Below are 15,917 nucleotides of genomic sequence, written 5' to 3' on the forward strand. Positions count from 1 at the left end.
AGCGCTCGAGGATCATCTCCGAAGCAACCTATGAGGCCCAAATCATCTCTGTGCAAGTTGTAATCGAGAAAGGCAGAGAATGTTTTTCGCTCAAGATGAGTTTAATAGCCCCAGCGCCCCGCGTCAGAACACCTGGGCGGTACCAACCTGCTTGCCAGTGCAATTAATACCGAATTGAAATGGTCAGCCTTCATTATGCACTGCATTTCCCCCAGTGCTGCTTTTAAACTGGATGTGAAATACTTTCATTTTACACGCATGGGCGAAGGAGGAAACATGCTTTATAAAGACAGGGCCCGGTGATGCAGCTGTAGAAAGGTGTGGTTCCCAAGCAGCCACCGAAATCTCAAATAACTAAAACAACATGCACGTGTGCAAGGGAGAGAACACCCTTTATGAGCTTTGTTAGAAATTAAATGCAAGAAATTAAAGTAATTTCTGCACCCAGAGATCCTAACAGTACGTGGTGCTCTTTCCTACTACTGAAGAAATGTTTTAGCACAGAAACGTGTCCTACTTAAGGTGATGGTAACCTTGAGTTGCCCTCCTTCCCCACACATCTCTGATTCGCATGGCTCATCTGGGTCATGAGCTAAAAGCATGTGCTGTCTCTCTCTCTCCCTCCCTCCCTCCATCTTTTTCCCCACTCCCTCTCCCTCTCAGGCACACTGTACATACAGGTGAAATGCAGACAAATGTGTCTTTGTTCTCTGCTGTCCAAGTTTTTGTTTGTATTATTTGTCGTGAGAGATGGCTGAGGGGAAACCTACTAGAGGTCACCGAGGAACACCGAAGTCTCGGGCAGATGGAGGAAGCCACACGTCTGAATAAACACAATTATTATTATTCTACACAACCAAAAACAAAAATCACTTATGCCCAGAGAAACAACATCCAGCTAAACACAATAACGCACGCCTGACCGCCGTTCACAGTTCAGCGTACGAATGCCATTCACTCGAGTGAAGCGCTTTAATTCCTCTGATAGTCCCGTGTAATTGTGCTTCGATTACCTGCTATGGTGCACATTAGTGCCATCGTGAACGAATACCCGGCGACCCTGCTCTGTCAGCATGCGGAACGAGTCTCTGGCTCAATGTTTCGGCGGCGCTTTTTAATGGTTTTAAGTTGCGGCAGAAATATTGAAAATGCAGCCAAAAGGGGGTAAACAAACAAAAACAAATGCATGCATGCGCACACGCACATGCGCACAGAGGGGGTGGTCAGGTTTGCCATTCAAGGCAGGGTATCATCTCCAATATGCTGGGAAACTATTAAAAACAACAGAAAATTCCCTTCAATGCCAGCCTCCGATTGTATGAATCCTCATTGGCGTGTTCAGTCGCATCAGCCCCTCCCGGTCTGGGAGATTGCGCCGTAGCGAGTCCGTGTCTGGGCCGTTACCATCCGAATTAGCGCTCCACAGAAAGGCTGTGCGTCGAGACAAAAGGCACGCACGCGATCAGATCAAATATCCATCCTCCGCTGGAGCTGAAGTGGAGAGATCTGTGAAATATTGATTCCTGCGCCGCAATAAGAGCGAGGCGAGGTCGCGTGAGGTCCGGGCTGCATTTTTCCAAAGAGAGAGGGATTTAACCAGATGGGTCGGCACATACGGGGATTGCAGGTGCTGTAACACACTTGCGGTTTATTTCCACACAAATGGGCTGTAAGGACCCTATGAATTAATAAAATAAAAACATAAAAAAATTAAAACAGTGTTAAAACCAACTGCTGGGAGTGAATCTCTTACCCAGTTCAATCCCCAGTGTCGCCCGACAAATTGTTCTTCAACCAAGCAGTTATAGTTATAGTGCCCCCATAAAAATTAATTCGATAAATACCAGGAAAGCACCTCCGTTAAAACAGAAATTAGATATTCCGCTTCCTTGAACTCGGCATATTATAAATATAGTTAGTTCCTCACGGCCCCTATATGAGCTAAATTGCTTCTAAATGGAGTCCAATTAGGGAGGCGTCCTCGAGTCGCAATGACAACACGGAGATCGATCTGTGGAAGTCCTTCTCTCCCGGAGTGCGGTCTGCCCTTGGACCGCCTTCTATGGATGTGGGGGGGAGGGGAAAGTGATGGTATGAGAAGGAAACGCAACCAGTGAAAGCGTTTCAGGGACTAAACGAGAGAAGCTCTCTGGTTTCGGATCGAGTACAGTGTGGGTCTCTCAGCTCGAAGTGTTTCACAGTTCACTACATTGAAACCTGTGGTCGTTTTCATTCAGGGTTTTTGGCGTCGTATTTCTCAGAGAGGAGGGTCACGGCAGCCAGCAGCATGTTTCTCAGCCTATTCGGATTGAAAAAATATATTTTACAGATGTGTCCAAGGTGGTATTTCCCGTCGAATACTCCCAGGTCTGGGTCTGATTAGCCCGTTAACGAAAAGCAATTCAGCGAGCAGCAGCAGCAAAAAAGACGAAGAGAAGCTAAACTGAGTGATGGCTGAGGAGATTGGTCACAAGTCTCAGTATTGATCTCTTCGACACGGCACATCAAATCACAGCACTGCTCTGAAGCTAATCGTCCGACCAGCGGGTCACCTTTTCAGTACTTCTACTCCCTCTACCAGTAGTTCTTGCATGTGAAATTAAAAATGAAAACATGCATCAATTGGAGAAGCTAAAGCGTGCAGATTAGGCAGTCCTGCATGTGCGATTGTATACGTCATTGGCATATTAACAAGTCACAAACATCCCCGAACCAAGTGCTCTCAGAAGTTGCGTTTTTGAGTACAACATGAATTATTGATCTGTGCTACTCTGCTGCCCGTCTAAAGAGATTAGCGGCTGCAAACGAGCACGAGCCCCTGTAAGTGTACCTTTCCTGAGCTCCTGTGGTTTCTATCAGGGCTCTCTCACTCTCAATTGCACTGACCGTTGCAGCTCGGCCCCCCCAACCCTGTGCCGACTCGGGGCTTTCCCTCCTACACAAGACCTCCGTCTCTCTTGCAAATTACTGGCTGACTTCTTGCTCGAACGGTCACAGGGCAGCTGTGCGACGCAGAAGTTTCTTTAAATCTTACACATACAAAAACATGTTTCCTTCGATGCAGGGGAAATCACCCATATCAGATTTTAAATGTCTCTGTAACGTGCAGACTACAGTAAATAGGGCACTTTTTCTGCTCTCGTTTCTCTGCATCCTCACAGACACGCTGTGGTTATTTTTAACATTATACACTAGTAGTAGATTTTCCTAGAGGCGAACGCTGCTTGAATCACAGATCATTGGGTTTGATTAATGACGATTGGGAGATTTGCCATTAAACAGTCCAACAGAAAGACAAGGGGGAGAAGATAAGCCCAGATCCATTATTAAGTCAGCGAGGAACTGCGCGGAACGACGTTTGTATTCTCTTGTTCCTGGAATGCTGTAATTTTCCCGTCACAGACATTGAAAGGAAGCGAACAAGGGCACAAAGAAAACATGGCAATTACAGTTCACTGCAAGAGACCCATTGCCATTGCTAGTGTCATTCCCAAACCACTGCACCGCCACACCCTAGACAGAGCTCTCTATAGGACTTGCAAACTGTCAGAGGAATAAACAGGCTGGAAACAGCATGATTTACACACAACAACAAAAAACATTAAATAAACTATGAAAGGGAAAAGAAAATATTCAGAGGTTTCAATAAGGAATGAAAATATTGCAGCCTGCAAACTCACAGCTGGTTTCACTTTGATTTATCCCAATTAGCCAGCCCCCCCATCCCAATTGATTTATTGGCAAGTCTTGTTTAAAATGGATCATCTTCAGCACACATACAGAAGCCATCTGTTTCATAACCACCAACAAAAAGACATGCATCTGGACAAACACGTTCACAGCCAAGGACCTGCAGAGCTCGGCCTTTCAGAGCAGCCTGGACTGCAGAAAATAAATAAAATACACGGACGCATCAATAAAGACTGGTTGAGCCCAAATGCCCCATTGTCCACGTCCCGCTGGGCAGCGGAGACACATGCAGCCCGTGTGTGAGGTCCTTCACACACAACCATCTTCTTTACACGGCTACACGGGATCATATTAAAGCAAATCCCCGCCCCCACTGAATTCAAATTTCAATTTTCACATGATTCAAGCCACAAGCAGCACACTTCCTGCCCAGGGAATGGCAGATAAGATTTTCTTTTTATATACAGAGTTAACAAGCTCCAGTGAACTGTGTCCTCCTGCTACTGTAGATATCACACCTCTCTTTCCCTCCCTCTCTCTCTTTCCCCCTTTCTGCCTGTAGCCAGAGCTAACTGAGCCAGTTGCACTGAAAACTAGGCTGCCCACGGTTGGCTGCAAGAAGGGAATTGAGAGATTGTCCAAAATTCAGGTCACCCGTCGGGCCAAAGCAAGATTCCACGTCCAAACCTAGAGTTTAGATCACATTAATTAATAGAGTAAGCTAGCTATCACCTGCGGTAATCTACACAACAGGAGCAGGTTGCCTCTTTGTCGCATTTGAGTTCCACTACATCTTTACACAACTGCAGACGGACGGGCCTAAACATCTGTGCCACAAACTGCAACAACCCATGTTTAGGATAAATAAAATATGGGTAAATCAAATGGCACACCAAAAGACCAGATCATCCAAAAAACAAACACACCAACCAATGAACAGAGTCCTGTAACCTAAATTTGAAGTAAGGCCAAACTGCCAGCGCTGCTGCTTTCGAGACGGGCACGGCAGCAGTCAGGGGACGTTGCGCTCAAGAGTTATTGCCAGCAGAGTCTCAGTGCTTCAGTCTGTTCAGACAGCCATTAGGGGACGATATATTACCCCCCCCCCCCGACGTGGCCCTCGGAGTCGTACATCATCACGGTCTATTGAGCGCACACGCCACACAGCTTTACAGCAGGACAACACAATTAACACGGCGCAAACACAATAGCCTCGCAATCAGGGGCTCGTTTACGGAAACCCCAGGGGGCGACGCTATCGGGGCTGTGGAGACGACCACCATTCAGACCCCAAGAGTAGCATGGAAGGCTGGGGGGGACGGGGACGGCAAAACAATGGGGCGGCCGCATGGTTATCTTGCAAGAGCCAGATACTTAAGCAGCAGAGAAGCCTCAATTCTCATTCTTCTGCACAGCAATCAAAGCACGCTCTCTCTCGACGAGGAAGGACCACGTGTGCAGCCATGTGTCCAAAGCCGCACCTCGCAAGGACGAGACAGCTGCACAAAAGCCTGCATCTTCAGGCACACGATTTATTAATACAGTCATTACAGTAGCGAAGCAGACATGGAAATCAGTTCAACCAGAGACAGAGCCGGGAAACTTCTAAACAATTCCCCATTTTACAAACTATACTGAGCAAATAAGTCAGACAAATTGAGTGCATCGTCCAAGCCTGGCTGTGAGTGTTATATATATTTTTAAACATTAGTACAGTGGGTGTGATTACATGACTAAAGTTAGTGCTGCCTTGGCACAAGTTTTAAATGTTGTAGATGAAAGGTCGAAGGCTTTTCCTTTCCAGTGAGGGTTGCACAAGTTACCCAGAGTGGTTTAAAACCCTACTGTTATACCCAGACTTGTTATTGTGCCATTTCAGAGCTTTATGAGATTATCTGACGTTTATGTGTTTTTTTTCTGCGTTTTATTGAGTCTGGAACTGAAGCATTCTGACCGTCTGTACCTGCGGAGGCCTGAAGAGACAGAATCATCTCCAAACGCCTTCACAGCAGTGATCGTGAATGTGTCCCTTACAGGCTTAAAGTACATACAGCACAGCCACAAAAGAGCCACTGACAGATCAATCAAGGCAAGTGGTCTGTGTGTGTGTGTGTGCGTGCGTGCGGAGTTTAGGTTTAGTTGTCTGCATGTGAGAGGTGGTGGGATGGAGGGCTGGGCTGAATCAAGATGACAGAAAAGACTGGTAATCAATTGTGATGTGGGGCTCAAGATAAATAATTGATACACAAAACACTACAGACACTATTACACAGACGCCTCGTGCAGACGTTCGGTCAACACTTTGGCAACCCATCGGCGAGCGTGTGCCACAGACTGACCTCTCTCCAGAACGGCACGGTGCGTGTGTCAGACGACACCACCGCGGTCCCCGTGAACACCGTACTGTAAACAGACCGCTTCGGTTTCAAGCGATGGCATGGACACAGCGCCTGCTTCCTCACTGGATTAATATTGCACGACTCCGACATGCGCCGGCTTCTCGCACGCCGTGCGTGTGTGTGTGTGTGTGTGTGTGTGTGTGGATAAGGTTGCACTGCGCCGGATTCATGCAAGATTATGATAATTTCCCCCTAATGAAGGTCAGCCCTGTGTTTCTGCCCTCTGTGAGAAGGGAGGGGAGGGGATTCCCTCAAAGGAAATAAGAGGGGGATGAAAAAATAACTGCCCCCAGGATAAATCTCCAACCTTTTCCACTCGTTTTACTTGTTTTTTTTTAACATGCAAAGCAGTCTTAGCTTAGCACTTCCCTTAGCTTTTAAACAGAAGTCACCTCCTTATTCTCCAGCACTGATTTACTGCCCAAATTAAGTTCCCATAACATGCACCATGAACCTTATTACCTGCCCCCACCTATGGTAAATGGCTCTATTAATACCACATCCCAGAGAGCAGCAGCGAGTGGGGGGTGACCTTTCCGAGCGCCAAGGGTCAGACTGTAATGTAGTGCACATAAACGCTTATTGCCAAATATTATAGCGTCCATCAGCTCAATCCAGCGCTACACCTGCGGACAACACGCAGCTACCAGCATGGAGAGAGACGGGAAGAGACAGGACGCAGTGTTTGTTTGTTTAAGAGAGAAGGAAAATTCCTATCAATAAATATCACGCGTCAGGGACTGGAGCTGTTCAGTTTTATCAGCTGAATAAACACAGATTTATGATTAAATAAATGGTTTTACTGGAAGCAAAGAGCAGCAATGATTTAAAAGAAAAAGAAAAAAAAAACACCAGGGGAGGAAGGAAGATCGCAGTGCTTAATAAAGCGCACTCACCCATCTTCAGTCTCCATACCCAGACCTCCCGAGACCCTGTCCACCTGATTAACATCACAATTGTCAGCCGAGGCTGTCATCGCATAGAGGAGACGAGAGGAGGGGAGGAGGAGAGGAGGGGGGGGCGGAGAAAGGCAGCTGCTGCTCTTCCACGTAGGGGGGTTGTGGCTGGGTTGTTGTGTTGTTGTCGTTTTTAATGCTAACCTCTTGAGACGGGGACGTCCAATCCTCCAATATCTACTTCTTGTCCAAGGTGTCTTTTTTTTTTTTTTGCACTCTCTCCCCCTTATGGCCCTGAAGGCTGAACAATCTCCACCCAAACGCCGCCCGGGGGCCTAATCTGCCGAGCTGCTGCTGCTGCCGCCGCTTCTTTAACCCGCACTTGTGATGCTGCTATTGTCTGAAACTCTCTGCCCAGTCTGGCAGCTGTGCCTGTATCAGGACCCCAAGTGCAGCGGCCGTCTACAGCGTGCCTGAGTGAAACTCGCAAAGAAGCAAGGGGCGGCTGCCTACCCAGTCCTCCCATCACCCCTTCTCCGCCCCTTTCGGTTTCACTTTCACCCCCGCCTCCTTGCCTGCCTGTTTATGGAGGCAAACTCATTACAGGGCTACATCCATTCCAGCCTGAGATTTCACACAAAAACAGGTAACAGACAACAATCATGAATGCAATAAAATACTACTGGATTAGAAGCAACCGATTGATGCATTTGTTACATTTTTGTGTGTTGTTTTTATATTGCAACATAGTCTGCACTACCCTCCATACTGGTCTTACTTGATAATCAATACAAAATTAAAGACTTGTACAAAAGTTAGCTGCCCGCTCGTTACATGAAGAGCCATTCTTAAGTGCAGAAGATACAGTTTGTATTCGTGTGCAGCGCACGGTGCCGTTTAGCACAAGATGAATGCCTATCAGAGGAACGTGATGATAATTTGACCCCGTACTGCTGATGAGGTCCCATACTTAGAGAACGGGAATTTTAATTGCCATTAAGTCAAATTATTATTAATCATGAATCATTTACAGCAGCAGGATGATGCAGATAAATATGTCATTATCTGCAGCATAAGGAAAAAAAACTAACCCTCGACTGTCTGGATTCTTATCGATCAGACAATTGTATTTTTTAATCGTGAGCGGTTTGTGTTTGAAAAATAGACATAATTTGTTATTTTCTCTCCACTCAATAAACCACAGAATGCAGGTAAGTCACAGAAGAAAAAACAAACAAACAGTATCAAGGTCACCAAGGGAATCTGTGTAAAGCCTTTCCAATAAAACAAATTTATATATAAATGGATAAATAAAAACAAATACACTTGTTACAATGATATGAAATGTAATGTGCATCAACATCACAGACTATCACTGCAAAGGAAATTCACTTATTATTCAAATTAAGCAGGTGACACTTCCTTTTAGAAAAGGAGATGCTGCCACAGAATGTCTTAAAATGGATGCTGAGGGTTGAGCATAACTGTCTGGTAATTGGCTCAATTCAGTCCACAGCCCACCATTGTTCATGCAAACGCACTATGAGAGGGTGACCATGTCAGTGCATCCAGTCTCATGTGTAAAGGTCGGCACTTGCACTTTTCACTGGTTGACAAGGTTTTTCTGGTTACATTAACTTTTGATGCGACTTTAAAAAAGATTGATTGTTTTTTATGGTCAATCAATGCATGTTTTATGGCCGCTGCGAACACAGATCAACACGGTCTGCGATGAGAGATCGATTCTGTTTGAGGTGCTAAATGCATGTACATGTGATCAATGAAAATTCCAGTAATTTAGTGGCCAAGCTGTACTGTAAATGCACAGACACATGCACTCCCACTTCTTCAGTGTGTTGACCATTTCCTTACTCAAATTGTCAGTTCTCCAGCTCAATCTGTATACTGGATTTTCTTATGCCACTGCTCTGGCCTAGCTCTCTCCCCTGCACAGGGCGAAGCAAGATCTGCAGTTGACTTCTACCACCCGTCACATGACGCTGACAGGAAGCCAGGATTGCCAGTTTTATGAATGTAACCACAATTGCACAGAATTACAGGGGCTGGAGGAGACTTGTAACAGTCTGTGGGCATGCAACCATAATTTGTCTAAGCTAACGAGTTACCACATCGTTACGGGACAAATAAAATGTTACCGAAAGCTAACATGATGGTGAAAGTCAGTGCGGCACACGTACATGCCAACACGCAGCTACACACTGGGTTTACGTGCACATTGACACAACACATACAATCTTTGGCAGCTCTGGTCTGGTCCAAAAGGCATCCTTATGGTTTGCCTTTAAAAAGGTTTGTGTGTGTAAGAATTTTTTACGTCACAGTTTAAAAATAGACTGAACTGCCGAACAGCGCTGCACCCTGAACACACACTTACATGCATGCATCTTTTATATGCATCAGCCCATGTTCCACACGAGCTGAGCGACTGCATATCGTCAAAGCAGGCTGCCATCGCTGTTCTCGTGAGCGCTGTATTACATTAAATAATGCAGATTTGAAAGCCAGCGGGTGGGAAGCACCCCGAGGCACAGCCGCACAGAGCTCTGATGGCAGCTTGGAAGGAAAAGAGAAAGGAGAGCAAGAGAGAGAAAGGAGAGCAAAAGAGAGAGAAAGGAGGGAGAGAAAAGAAAAGCTAAAGACTGTAGTGCCGAGAATAGTAATAAAGCGGCTGTCTGACTGTGAGGTTAAGGAGTGGTAGCAGAACGCCTCTCTGAGCCCCCTGGGGAATAATAACTTAATGAGGCAATTTATTAACACTATGTCGACCAGACGTTTCCAACTACATTCAACCTTTTTGTTTGGTACAAATTACATTGTACAGATTCGTCAGGTTTATTGTAAAGAAAATCAAGAATCTCTTTCCTGTAACTCTTCTTGACAAGTCCTCGACCCCGAGGAAGGATGCCAGTCAAACTTTTTTTCCCCCTCGGCTTCTAACAAAGCCAGCGAGTCAGTCCGATGAATTGAACGTACTGCACTGTAGTTCTTTGTCACGATATTGATGAACACCCTTGCTTTAACAGTTCTGCCCATTTCCACAAAACATCAAAAAAGTGACACCATGCCAATTCACATCACTGTAGCAGCTGCCGGCAGACCATTTCCTGCCAATTCAAATCGCTGATTGCTTAGGATGGGTCTAAGCTCCAGGAACATCCTTAAGTGAATTCAAATGATCTTAAACACAAACATTCGGCCATAAATAGATCAAATCTGTTCTTTAACCTGGATGGTTTGCTTAAAACTAAAATGCTTAATACCAAAAAAACATAAATCTGACTTTCAGGGGAATAAAAAGACTGCAAATGGTGCAGAAATGAAAAAAACACACTTTAAGACTCCATTTCTTAATCTGTGTCGATCGAATTCGAATTTGGATCGCATGCAGGCTGAACAATTGAGGGTGGGGTTTCCTTTCGCATCCTCCAAAAAGCTACTCAGTGTCTCTGCATCAGGAGATTTTTAGAAGCGACTTGTTAACCGCAGAGAACAAGACGGCGACACTCAAACTGAATCATAGCTGGGCGTCAAGAGAGACCCGATGCCCGGCGAGGTGGAGCAGCTTTGACGGCATTTAGTAAAACCATAAAAGAAAAAACAAGTCTCTACGGTGTATTAACCTGAAACATTGCGAGACCGGAGTTACTGAAACACTGGAGGGGAGGGGATTGCCTTTGGCCAGGGACAACATCTCACTCTCATGCTTGTGGACGGTGGTGCACAAGAGCCGTCACTCAGCGGCACACAGAGGTCTCTAAACACAGGCTACTGATATATACACGCACAGAGCAGCCATTGCAAGAAGGACCTGGACTATTGCCTGGCAGAGCAGAAGAGCTATTCGAACTCACACTGGGCTAATGGGAGGTATTGTTCTGCATACAGCCAATCCCACCGTCTGCAATCCTCTCTTGCAGGGAAGCAGACTGACTCCCTGTGTGGCTCAGGACCTCTCGCTCCCAGTAACCAGATTAAAAGCCAGGTTTGAAAGATCGTGCCCTGAACGCAAAGAGAGAAAGCCACTTTTACTGGGACCAACCTGCCCTGAGGGAAGAAAAACCTTTATTTTGACTGTACGTGTTTCAGCTTCACAAGTGTGCTGAATTTGGCAAACGGGGGTGGGTCTAAAACCACCACTCGCAAGAATCTCAATAGAAATGCACCTTATCGCTCAACACTCCATTGATATTCTATATGAAACGCGTCCAGAGATTGAGAAACTGATTGGGTTTAAATGTTAGACCAGCTCTGGTTAGATCACAAGCCACTATCGACATTTTCCGTCCTTGTTATGCAGGGACAGTGTCGGGTCTTAACCTCCTCTCCCCTGCATTGATGTTCTCCCAACTAGTTACAAACCAAAGGACAGACGTTGACAACCCAGAGATTGAAACGCCAGCATCATCACGTCCGGCTGAAGGCCCAGAGAGATTTTACGATCTATAAGGCCTTCATTCTGATCGAGAAGGCGGCACCACCCTGTCTCTGGTCTTAGCAGGCCTTCCTTTCGGCCCTAAAATCACACAGCTCTTATGTGTATATATATTTATTCCCACCCTCCATGTGCATTCTGTAACACCTGTCAAAGACAGGTACCCCAACCTACAGTACCAATAAAAGCACACTGTGTATAAAGGCCTGTGCTTCACACTTGATCGCTCCAGTTAGCGGTGGCACACTGCTTTGGGGACTTCCTGGCTGAATGACAGGAACTGCGTGTTTTCGTTTAACCTTTGGCTCACTGTGGACCCGAATTAGTTTATTTGTCTCGGTTAACAGAGCGATCTCGTCACGAGCGCTGCTGCCGCGGAGGGGAAGACATCAATATAGGTCAGACGCTGAAGAGAACGAAGTGGCGTCTCTCTTCAGTACCACCGAGTAAAACAAACCGATGAAAGATAATCCCAGGCTGGGAGCCACCAGAATCGGTCTGAAAAACAAAGAGTCAATTTTGAAGAAAGCGTTCCAAGTCACTGAACCAGATCTCGTTTTCTGTGAACTCACTGTCACACACATAGCTCTTCTGCTTTATAACATTGCCATCCTCCCCCGCGCCTTTAAAAAGAAAAGCATTTCTATGTACCTTCCCAGAACACATTCACACAGTCATGTAGCGTATTTCTGGGTTCAGAAAGCATCCACCTCCCCAGCTCGCCCATTTATTTGGTCTGTGAACCCAACACAGGACTAATGCATCTCCATTAGCGAGGGACTAACACACATGAGTTCAGGCAAGCCGGGGCAGCACTGCGGAGGAGGAGGCCCTAACCCCTCATGTAGCCCTTCACAATGTTGTAATGTCTAATCTCCTTAAAGTAAAGCCACAGTGGGCCATGCGTCGAGGTCGCCCCCCGACCTCTAGGCAAACGCAGCCGATCGTGCAGCACGAGCCCCTCTCCTCCGGCACACTTTCAGAGCCCCCCCACCATTCCACAAAGCACAACTCTGCAGGTGGGAGACGGCACAGCAGGGTCACACCGCCCAGTGCTCCCCTCGGCCCGGCCCGGAGAAGCCGATGACGGGGAGCAGCACAGGAGACCGAGCAGACGTGCGAGGAATCAACCGCCACACACACAGCATTACAGAAACGGCAAAAAAAAAAAAAAAACGGGGTGCGCACTGCGTGGGTACATTACCATCGTTACCAGGGCAACAGCATGCAATTATACATTAGGTGCTTCTCGATAAAAACGCTTAAGATTTTTTTTTTTTTTGGGTGACAGTTCTGCAGAGGAAGCACATAAATACAATTTTATTTAATGCACCGAATTATCATTCCTATTTAAAACTGCCCAGGGAAGCCAAAACTGAACGTCGCGACGAGCCGGTCGTACCGAGATCTCTGATCCCCCCGCAGCAACGCGTCCTGGACCGCTATATTGAGCCGGAGACACTCGCCTGGGGCGTCTGGACACAATCTCAAAACTAAAATAAAATGAGGCACAGAAACCGAGCGCAAGAGTGGCTGGACTGAACGACCCTGGTTTGCAACCGGAAGAGCCAGACCGATTATTCTGACCATGAAGTGCCTGCAGTAGAAAGGCAGCGGATGACACTTAAACACAACCTTTCCAGAGCAGATGGAAATGTGACCGATGGCAATTTTAAATATATATATTCAGCTGCAAGCCTTCAGTCACAACCACAGGGTTTAGACACCTTTTTCCCCTTGCTAAAAGGTTTTCAAAGTGCAGGCCATTACACTGCGATAAAGCAGACTTGCCAACCCCTCCCCCCCACCCCGCACACACAGACTTATCTGCAGCTGAGTGTTGCATAATTTCATGAGTCGGCATTAGGTTCTGCTATGGAGATATCCAAGGTGCTTTTAATATCCCGAATGAAGTCTGTCCAACTGCTGTCAGTCTATCTCCTGTCAGCTCCACAACACAGCTATTCAGTTAAAAACCGTGCATTTTTATTACCGCTAGGCCCCTATAAGTCAACGCATTTTGTATGTTAAAAAAACAACACACTAAGCAATTAAGAAACGACTGCATACGTGCACATCAATAGATCATTCAATATACAGACCACGTATGTATAATTTTCATCAAGTAATGGCAGAATTTCACGGCATCTACAGATCAAAACATACGTGTGTTCAGGAAAACAGCGCCATTAACACAGCGGAACATTAACCCTGTGTCGGTGTGGCCAACGAGACCCATTTTAGCGACGCACATTCCTAACATATGCTGACACACAGGCACGGTTTCCGCAATGCGCTGGGAACGAGCAGCTCACCTCGCAGCCGGGGTATGTGCCTGAAAATGTGGAAACCATCATAGTTATTTTGGATGCGATATTTGTGGAACGGGTACGGCACGGGCAGGGTGGGGGGGGGTGGTGGAGAGTAATTCAATGCGTGTGCTGACAGCCCTGTGTAACCCTCTCGTACCAGGAGCTGGAATACAACGTCACCGATTTAAATCCAAGACTTTCCTCAGCAGTCTCGAGTGCTTCATTAGCCGCAATCTTGGAAATGAAGTGGGATGCACAGGGAGGCATTATCTTGTAACACAGTACAGTGTTTCACTGCGGCTATTTTTAACTTCATACACACTAAGAACAGTGGCTGCACCGTCGTTTGCTATTCCTGCATGGCTCGCTCTCGGGCCGTAAATTAGCTTCTGTGCCATTGTTTCACCTATATTTAAATGCCTAATTTCATAAGCAAGAATATGTATCTTGTTGTGAGGCCGTAATTACAACAGGGGCAGGTGGAGCGGGACCAATTGAACTGCAATATCAAAATGGAACAGCATCTGTGTCCAACGCAACTCTGTGTGCATAAAAACGGTGTAGTTGTGCAAGCACTGAACCTCATATAGGCACATCAAACACGCCACGTAAAGCACTGCTGTAGAAAGTTTGTTTAGCTTACCTCTTGTTCACTTGTCAGGTAAGAAAGCTTTTTCTTTATCCTGAAAAGAGAGAGGGGACAAAAAGGGACAAAAGAAACGTCAAAGAACAGTACATTGAAAATGACTGACACCTGCCACAGCTGTTGTACATCTCATAATTAGCAGCACACGCCGGGTGGTTGAGAGAGGAACGCAACAAGAAACAATACAGGGGACACTGTGTGCCACACCGCAGACTCCGCCAACTGCCCCTTCTGGGAGAGGGGGGTGAGAGAGACGAGGCCCTGTCACGGGGGGCTGAGGCCAATCAACCTATTGGACATCCTGATCAATAGGCATGGACAGACCCCAAATTTCTGGAGGTCTAGAATTTAGATTAGTCTCCGAAATGGTAGAAAGATTTTCCAGTTTTAAGAGGATTTAAGAGAATCGTTCAGCCTAATTGTTATGGCACCAACACACACAAGAAAACAGATCCAATAAAGATTAAACGAGTCTGTGAAGAACAAACGACAGCAACCCCTGGAACGAGTCTCTGCGCGTCTGTGAGCGAGCACAGGGGCCGGGCGGCCGCGTTCACGGGCCGACGACAGGGCCCGGGCACTTCAATAGCCGCCCGCGGTTCTGTTCGGCAGTGGCGTTTCTATTTCTGCTTCAAAGCTTTATTTACATCGTGACTTGCAGGGTTTAGTACGTTGGGGGTGAGAGGATATATTTTAACAGGACTGATGTTTTCAGAGGAATGACTGGTTGTTGAGCGGTGGGCCACAGCATGCCTGAACACCAATCTCAAAAGCAGTGTTGTTAAAAGACGCGTGGCCACGACATATTTCTCATTTGTGGTCAGTCGAAGAGAAACGGCCTGATGCAGCAAGTGCCTCCAGCTGGGAGATTGCTGTATTCTTTTTAAATTGGTTTCTTTTAGAACAACAAACAACAATAATCACTTAATTCCTTCTCACAGGGTTTCACCCCTTATCAGGCACGTTTTAAAATGTCATTTTTCACCCAGCAGCTGGCTAACACACGCCTTTTCCACCGCTAGCCTGACTTCTCGATTGAACTCAAGCGATTGCTGTGCCGTGAGCTCACCGGTTCAGCTCACCGCTGGGAACCTGCCGCAAGAGCAGACATCTGTGCCAATCAGAGCCGTGTGGGGGCCGTGTCAACAGATAACACGTTACTGAACATTATTACCGGAGACTCGAGCTGAGGACAGGAAGCCCGAGACAGCCAAAAATAGAATCAGACGTGTGCATTCCTGCAGAAGGCATCAATACCACTCGAACGCACAGTACAATTAATCTCCTTTACAGAAAATGGTCATCTTCACTGGATACCTGGGGTGGGCAGAGCAGAAGGGGGCTTCGAATTCCGAGGGCGGGGGATAGACAGACTATCAGATGGGCTCAAAATAAACCTAGAAAAGGCAGCCTTGCAAGCTTTTAACTGTGGTGCTGAGGTCAATACATACATTTCTTTCTTTAAAAAGAGGAAGCAGGCACTCCAATTACTAGGCCGGGGGGGGGGGGGGGGGAACCATT

The 15,917-nt window shown here is 46.6% G+C and overlaps 1 protein-coding gene across 21 annotated transcripts in view; it reads right to left on the reverse strand.

The window, feature by feature from the left end:
- Window positions 1-15,917, reverse strand: part of celf1 (cugbp, Elav-like family member 1) — a 55,098-nt gene that overhangs the window by 31,647 nt on the left and 7,534 nt on the right. For 20 of the 21 annotated variants that reach the window (XM_066700684.1, XM_066700689.1, XM_066700687.1 and 17 more), the window contains exon 2: window positions 14,394-14,433. The exons of the other annotated variant lie outside the window; for it this stretch is intronic. The gene's annotated coding sequence lies outside the window, so the exon portion shown is untranslated. The remainder of the gene's footprint in view (window positions 1-14,393; window positions 14,434-15,917) is intronic. 21 annotated transcript variants of the gene reach the window in all.

Source organism: Amia ocellicauda, chromosome 4 (genome assembly GCF_036373705.1).
Source record: "Amia ocellicauda isolate fAmiCal2 chromosome 4, fAmiCal2.hap1, whole genome shotgun sequence".
Taxonomy (NCBI): domain Eukaryota; kingdom Metazoa; phylum Chordata; class Actinopteri; order Amiiformes; family Amiidae; genus Amia; species Amia ocellicauda.